This window comes from Berghia stephanieae, chromosome 4, assembly GCF_034508935.2.
Source record: "Berghia stephanieae isolate SIO BIC M18660-M18661 chromosome 4, UCSD_Bste_1.3, whole genome shotgun sequence".
In the NCBI taxonomy this organism is placed as follows: domain Eukaryota; kingdom Metazoa; phylum Mollusca; class Gastropoda; order Nudibranchia; family Aeolidiidae; genus Berghia; species Berghia stephanieae.
In genome coordinates this window covers 39,691,230-39,698,729 of record NC_088363.1, presented here as the reverse complement: position 1 = coordinate 39,698,729, position 7,500 = coordinate 39,691,230, and the positions used below count along the sequence as shown (strand labels likewise).

Here is a 7,500-nt window from a genome sequence, read left to right as displayed (position 1 = left end):
GTCTATCACGAAAGAATACCAAGTTAGCCCAGGCGCTAACCTCAGTGTACTGCCAAAATACTACCTCTTCTTTTATGGTTCCTCAATCCTTGGACGAGTGTATGTAACCATGCCGTTGGATGATAATAATAATAATAATAATAATAATAATAATAATAATAATAATAATATAATAATAATAATAATGATAATAATAATAATAATAATAATAATAATAATAATAATAATAATAATAATAATGATGATGATAATAATAATAATAATAATAATAATAATAAATAATAATAATAATAATAATAATAATAATAATAATAATAATAATAATAATAATAATATAGAACTATGGACGTATAAGAGTGAGGATGTGAGATCTTTTTTGACAACCAGCATAAATTTTAAAAAACAAGATGCCATCACTCCGAAACCAGAAGATTATCTACAGAAAGTATGTATTCGGTCCTCGGGGAAGAATACTTTTATACTTCCAATGAAATAAGAACCAGTTTTATTGACATCACTCTATTATTCCCTACTGGAGCAAAATATCTTGCTCAATGGACACAGCGACGCTCGCGTCACGCCGGGTAGAAGTATGATTCCTGATCCATGAAAAAAATCATTAAAATTGAGCCTTTATATAGCGCAAAATCCATTAAACGTGCTTTACAGGGGGTCGGTCCCTGGCCAACAGCAACAGTTAACATTGAGGACTGGACATGACGCCTGTTAGGCGATGTTACCATTTTTTCGGACAAAAACAGCGCTGTTAACGGCCAGGTTTACATCTGAATATGGTGAGAATGTGAGTAAAGAGTCTTTTCCAAGGACTCAACTATGCGCCTTCCGATCCGAAAGCAAGTGTCATACCACTAGACCACTTAGCCGCACCACCCCCTCCCCCTCTTTATCCACTCCTTACCACTTACAGTAAAATCGTCACACTTGTTACGACACAATATACATTTTTTTTTCCTATTCAGATTGATTTTGTACATCACAAACCTTGAAGAATGGTCTTTGATTAATTAAGAACATAAAGTTGTTTTGTAGAGATATTGTTTGAGTTTTAAAAATCTATTTTTCTGCTTGGTAAGTCTGTCATTTTGGGAAAATACTGAAAAGGAATGGAAAGGAGAGTACTCTGGAAAAAACACGCATTTAAAGAATTGACCTGAAAACTCGTCCTTCAAATATCGATCGATTTAGATTACTCTCGTCTTGGAAAAAAAAAGAAAAAAAAAACAACAACAAAAAACAAACAAAACATCTCAATCAAAAGTGGGACTTCGCGAAAAATTAAACATCCGGTGTTTTTTATTTTATTGTTTTTTAAATTTTTTGTTTAATTTTTTGTTGTTGTTGTTGTTGTTTTTTGAGACTTCCAATTTGCTCTGGTCATTCTAAGGAGATGATGAGATTGCCTGAGAATGTAACCTTATTTACCATCATGATGGTGTTGAAAGCCACTTTTTCATTTACTAAAATTCATGTACACATACATAATATACGCACATAAACATACACATAGAAACACACGCACACACATACAGATATTGAACAGAGAGAGTATTTCATGTGTATGGTGTTGCCTTTCTAAGTGAAGTGTTGTGACAGTGTGCGTGTGTGTGTGTGTGTTTGTGTGTGTGTGTGCGTGTTTGTGTCGCGTGTGTGAGCGCGTGCGTAATAGTGACTTTCTAATTTAAGTGTTGGTGACACTGTGCGTTTGTATTTGTGTATGTGCGTGTGTGTGCGCGCGCGTGTGATTGTGACTTTCTAAGTAGGTGGGTGGATGGGTGTCTTCAGAACGCATGTACTTATCCAACAGATGAGTGAGTACAAGAAAAATGTCGCTACTACTCACCCTCATAGTAACCTTCTCCATCTTACCCCCCAAGGGACTTGGTATTTCCATTTGTCTGTCTGACCCCACAGGATTACAGGGGCAAACCGATACCACCAACTGTTGTGATGTGATGACAAAATGGATGTATATGTATAAAGGATCAATGGATGGATGGATGGATGGATTGATGGATGAATGGATATATTGATGCGTGGATGGATGGATTGATTGATGAATGGATGGATGGATGGATAGACGAATGGCAAACTGAAACCACCAACTGTTGTGATGTGATGATAAAATGGATGTAAATGTATAAAGGATCAATGGATGGATTGCTGGATGGATGAATGGATTGATGGATGGATGGATGGATGGATGGATATATTGATGCGTGGATGGATGGATGGATTGATGAATGGATGGATGGATGGATTGACGAATGGCAAACTGAAACCACCAACTGTTGTGATGTGATGACAAAATGGATGTATATGTATAAAGGATCAATGGATGGATGGATGGATGGATGTATATATCGATGCGTGGATGGATGGAAGGCTGGATGGATGAATGGATGGATGGATATATTGATGAGTGGACGGATGGATAGCTGGATGGATTGATGAATGGATGGATGGAAGGATGGGTATATCGATGAGTGGATGGATGGATGGAATGAATGGATGATTAAAATGCATAAACAGATCTTTCTTGATCACCAGCATAATACCTTTTGTCCCTATTGATACACTGATGTATGATATGACAGTTGGCTGATGGAGGGATGGACTGATGAACGAATGGATCGATGGGTGGGCGGATTGATGAATGGATAAATGGGTGATTGAATGAATGAATTGATAGATAGGATTGCTGGTTGTATGGGTGGGTGATAAATGCATTAATACTTGTATGATATTGAAAGAACGGTGAATGTTTCTGTTTGTCTTAACGTATTTGGTTCTCAACGGGACAACAGAAGAAAACCAAAGATGTTATGATAATAAAATCGCGAAAGAAAGGATGAATGCTTGAATAGAGTAAAGAGTAGTATAATGAAAAAAATGATTGAATGAATGAAGTAATGAATGAATGGAGGGGTGGTGGATGGATAGATGGCCAGATGAATGGATGATGGATTTATGATTTAAAGGTTGGATGTCGAATAAATGGACGAATGGTGTATAGATAGCTAGCTAGATAAATGGGTACCCTCGGGGGTTGATGGATAAAAATTTTGCGAGTTCTCCACTATTAGCCGAATAAAGGGGGAAAATGATGGATGGATGGATGGATTGGTCGAGTGTATGGGTGGATAGATGGATGAATGGATAGTTAAATAGATGGATAGATGGATGAATGAGTGGATGGATAGATTAATAAATGTATGGATAGATGCGTGGATTGGTGAAGGGATCGATGGATGGATGAATGGATGTATGGATAGATGCGTGGATTGGTGTATGGATGGATGAGTTGGTTGGTAGATTTGTGGTTAGCGTGGATGGATTGGTGGGTGGGTGGATTAGGGGTGGGGATGGATTAGGGGTGGAGTGGGGATGGATGTATGAATGATTGAATGGATGGATGGGTGGATTGATGGGTGGATTGGTGGGTGGATGTATGGAAAGATGGACGAATGGATGGATGGATTAATGTATGGATGGATAGATGCATGGATTGGTGAATGGATGGATGGATGGATGGATGGCTCGCTTGTTAGATGAATCAATTTGTACTGTTAGATAGTATGACATTTACCATTATGTCTGTTCGACCCCACAGGACAAGACAACCCAATATCGTGTGATCTGTGTTGACACAATGCGTCGATATGATTGGTGGAGGAATGGAGAGATGGGTGGATGGATGGATGGATGGATAAAGGGATGGATAAACGAATGGATGAATCAGTACATGGATTGGTGAATGGATTGATGACTAGCTGGTTAGATGCATCAATGTGTACTGTTAGAGAATATGACATTTATTATCATGTTTTAAATTCATCCTCAAGGATATTTTTCTATCAGGGTCTTTCTCGAGAAAAGAAAGGATAATCCGGACTTAAGCCGCATTGCAGGGGTTAAAAATAAGCAATAGGGGTTAAGATTTTTACTCATTAAAAAGACGAGATACAGACACTCGTAATTGAACTCTAAACCTCTAGGCAGCGGTGCAATGCCTTTATCCACTACGCCCTCTCGCCTTTTATATCACCACATCATGAAAACACGACTTTCAAATATCGATCGATTAAAAGTACCCTAATCATGACAAATCCCCTCAAACCTGGGGCTTCGTGAAGTCATAGGAACACAATAAATAGGAAACACGGAACGTTTCGGACTCAGAATCCGGTTTTCAGCTTAGAACAATAATTTTTCTGTTCTGTCATTTTTGAATGAGCATTTTGAGCTTTATATATATATATATATATATATATATATATATATATATATATATATATATATATATATATATATATATATATATATATCTGTGTGTGTATATTATATATATATATATTTATATATATATAATATATATACATATATATATATATCTATATATATATATATATATATATATATATATATATATATATATATATATATATATAGCGCAATATCCACTAAACGGAATATGTTATTTGCTGAGTTCTGAGTCCTAATTATTTCGTGATTAGTGGTACGTTCTTTTATAGTGTATTTATTCATATTTCTGTAAAAACATTTACAGTCAACATCTTCAAGCTGCTTTAAATTCATATTTCCCAATAGATGCTGTGCGATTAGAAAAGAATCTCACAACATTGCCATCGGAAGTATAACGGACTAACACACAAAACCAGGTGTGTAAACTTGAACGTTTTTAGTCTGTTTAATACAATTTAGTGAAAATTACTCATAAACATGGATGGCGAAAAATAAAACGACAATAACAAAGACCTGAGTGACGTCAATTATCGTTCTGTCTTTTCCCCATTTGCTTGAGCTTTTATATAACTCAATATCCACTAAACGTGCTCAAAGCGCTTTACAAGGTGCACCTGACCTATAGCAACACGTAACATGTAGAACGTGACATTACGCCTGTTAGGCGATATTACAATTATATTTTTTTCCGACAGAGACAACGCTGTTATCGGCCAGGTACTCATTTTACACCTGAGTACAGTGAGAGAATGTGAGTAAAGAGCTTTTTTTTTTCCAAGGACTCAAATATGCAGCGAGCAAGGCTCGAACCCAGGACCTTCCGATCCGAAAGCGAGTGTCTTACCACAAATCCACATAGCGGCACACGCAGAAGCAAATTTAAAAATCAATGAAGTATGTTACACTATTGTTTTATTTACAAAGGTGTGCTCACTAATGGTCTTCATGACATCCAATTAGTGTAGGAATGTTATAATAGCCTCACCTAATTCCCTATTATTCTGAGCAGATAATATCAAATCCTGCTTTGACCTATATCCATTACCAGACTAAACCGATTGGTTCCTGCCCAAAAATGGACTCTTCCAGGACATACCATAATATAAACTTGTAAAGTAGTGTGAGTGGTCTAGTGGTATGACACTCGCCTTTAGATTGGAAGGTCCAGGGTTCGAGTCCCGTTCTGGGCGGTGCATAGTTGATTCCTTGAAGAAGGCTTTTTGTTTACATTCTCTCACACAATTCAGGTGTAAAATAAGTAGCTGACTGTTAACAGCGGTGTTTAAGTCCGAAAAACAATGTAATATCGTCTAATATGCAACATGTCTCGTCCTACATGTTAAATGTAATGTTTATGCTGGCTTAGGACCCCGCGTAAAGCGCTTTGAGCACGTTTAGGGGATATTGCCTTATACAAATGTTCAAATTGTGATTGATTAGTGCGGAGGGGGGGAGGGAGGCTAAGTGGAAGAGAACATAACGACGCCACTCGGACAGTACATAATGCCACTCGGACAGTCCGACTGTATGCGTGTTAATGCTAAGCACACATACTGCATGGTATTACCATTGATGCTATGCGTTTTAGTAAAATGCTCACTATCTAATCTATTCAAGTTCTGAACGCCTGACCAATCGCACCACTACAGAAAATAACGTTTATTGTCCGTTTGAGCGAATCCACTGAGAATTAAATAATATTTTTGAAAAGGTAATAAAAATAACATTCTCTTTATTAATCCCACTGGAAATTTGTTGATAGGGTCTATTCCAAAGGAAGAACCCGGTTGTTAACCGCAATCCAGCGCCGCCAACTGAGCTAGGGCGACATGGCTTACATAAGCTCACACAGCTCAGCGGGTATTCGAACTCTGTACCTTTCGGGTACGAAGAAAAGACCGTACCGCTGATCCACACTGCCCCACCTCCACACACACACACTAACTAGCGGTCTTGAAAACAATACCAAAGAGCAGACTGATGTCGACTTCCTTCATTCTGGAGTTTGTAAATAACCAGCTATGTTTCTCCGAGTGGATTTGAGAGTGTGTCACAAATGCCGCGTTTTAATAGGCCGAAAGTCTAAAACGATTATTTATAAAGCGCAATATCTACTAAACGTGCTTAAAGCGCTTTACAAGGGGTCCCCAGCCAACAGCAATACTTAACTCTTACGACGAGACGTGACCAGTGTTATGAGAATTTTTTTTTCTGATAGAGACAACGCTCGGGTACTCGTGTTACATCTAAGTATGGTGAGAAAATGTGAATAAAGAGCCTTTCCAATGACTCAACTATGCGCCGCCTAGCAGAGCAGGACTCAAACCCAGGACCTTCCGATCCAAAAGTAAGTGACATACCACAAGACATAGCCGCACGAGTAGTCGGTGAAGTCCACATGTAGAGAACCTCTCGAGGCAAGCTGGTCTTGAAACGCAGCAAATCCTAGGTTATAACAAGAAATGAAGTGAGTAGGAAAGTGTCAGAAGATAACAGAGATTTAAATCTTCGCGGCGGCGATGGGGGCTCGAACCCGCGACCTTACTGGTACGACAACTCCGCCTGGCCGGAGAGATCGTGACTCTATCGTATGAGCTATTCACGACCCCCAAAACGTCGCTTCAAATTCTAGTCTAACTGTAGATGGGGGCTCGAACCCGCGACCTTTAAGTGCCCACTCCCAAGGTTGCGCTGCTATCAAAACCTCTTGCCGAGAACAACACACGTTGAAAACTATAATAATATTGTCTAATAATAACTCACAAGGCGCGGAATGGTCAATTGTAGTAAGTCCTCACCAAGCGATTCTCTTCCCAATGATAATAAAATTGTCTTAAAGTCTCAAACGAGATAATTAATCGGCGATTGAGGGCATTGCAAGGGACTGAGATAATATATGACACATAGGGCTATACAGTCAAATCTGATAAATCGCTTTAACTTATTTTGGCCAGAAAGTGCCTGAAGCGGGGCTCGAACCCGGGAGCCTCCGGGTTACAGTGGAATGTCTTAACCACTCGGCCATTTCGCCCCCCCCCCCCCACCCAAAGAAATTCGACACTCATTTTGTTAAAACTCTCAGACCTTGAAGACTTCCCCAGGTTTGAGAGTTCTTGATTGGATGAAGAACATTTCAATCCATCGATATTTGTATTTTTGTTCTTGATTTGTCTGCCACTGTTTCATACATTATTTCTCATGCGTTTATCTCACACC

The 7,500-nt window shown here is 38.6% G+C and overlaps 1 protein-coding gene across 3 annotated transcripts in view; it reads right to left on the bottom strand.

Annotated features, from left to right (window-relative positions):
* Positions 1-7,500, bottom strand: part of LOC144970545 (G-protein coupled receptor dmsr-1-like) — a 186,540-nt gene that overhangs the window by 48,286 nt on the left and 130,754 nt on the right. The window contains exon 1 of one of the 3 annotated variants that reach the window (XM_078910293.1): positions 1,862-1,961. The exons of the other annotated variants lie outside the window; for them this stretch is intronic. The gene's annotated coding sequence lies outside the window, so the exon portion shown is untranslated. Of the gene's footprint in view, positions 1-1,861; positions 1,962-7,500 lie in introns of those variants that run through there. 3 annotated transcript variants of the gene reach the window in all.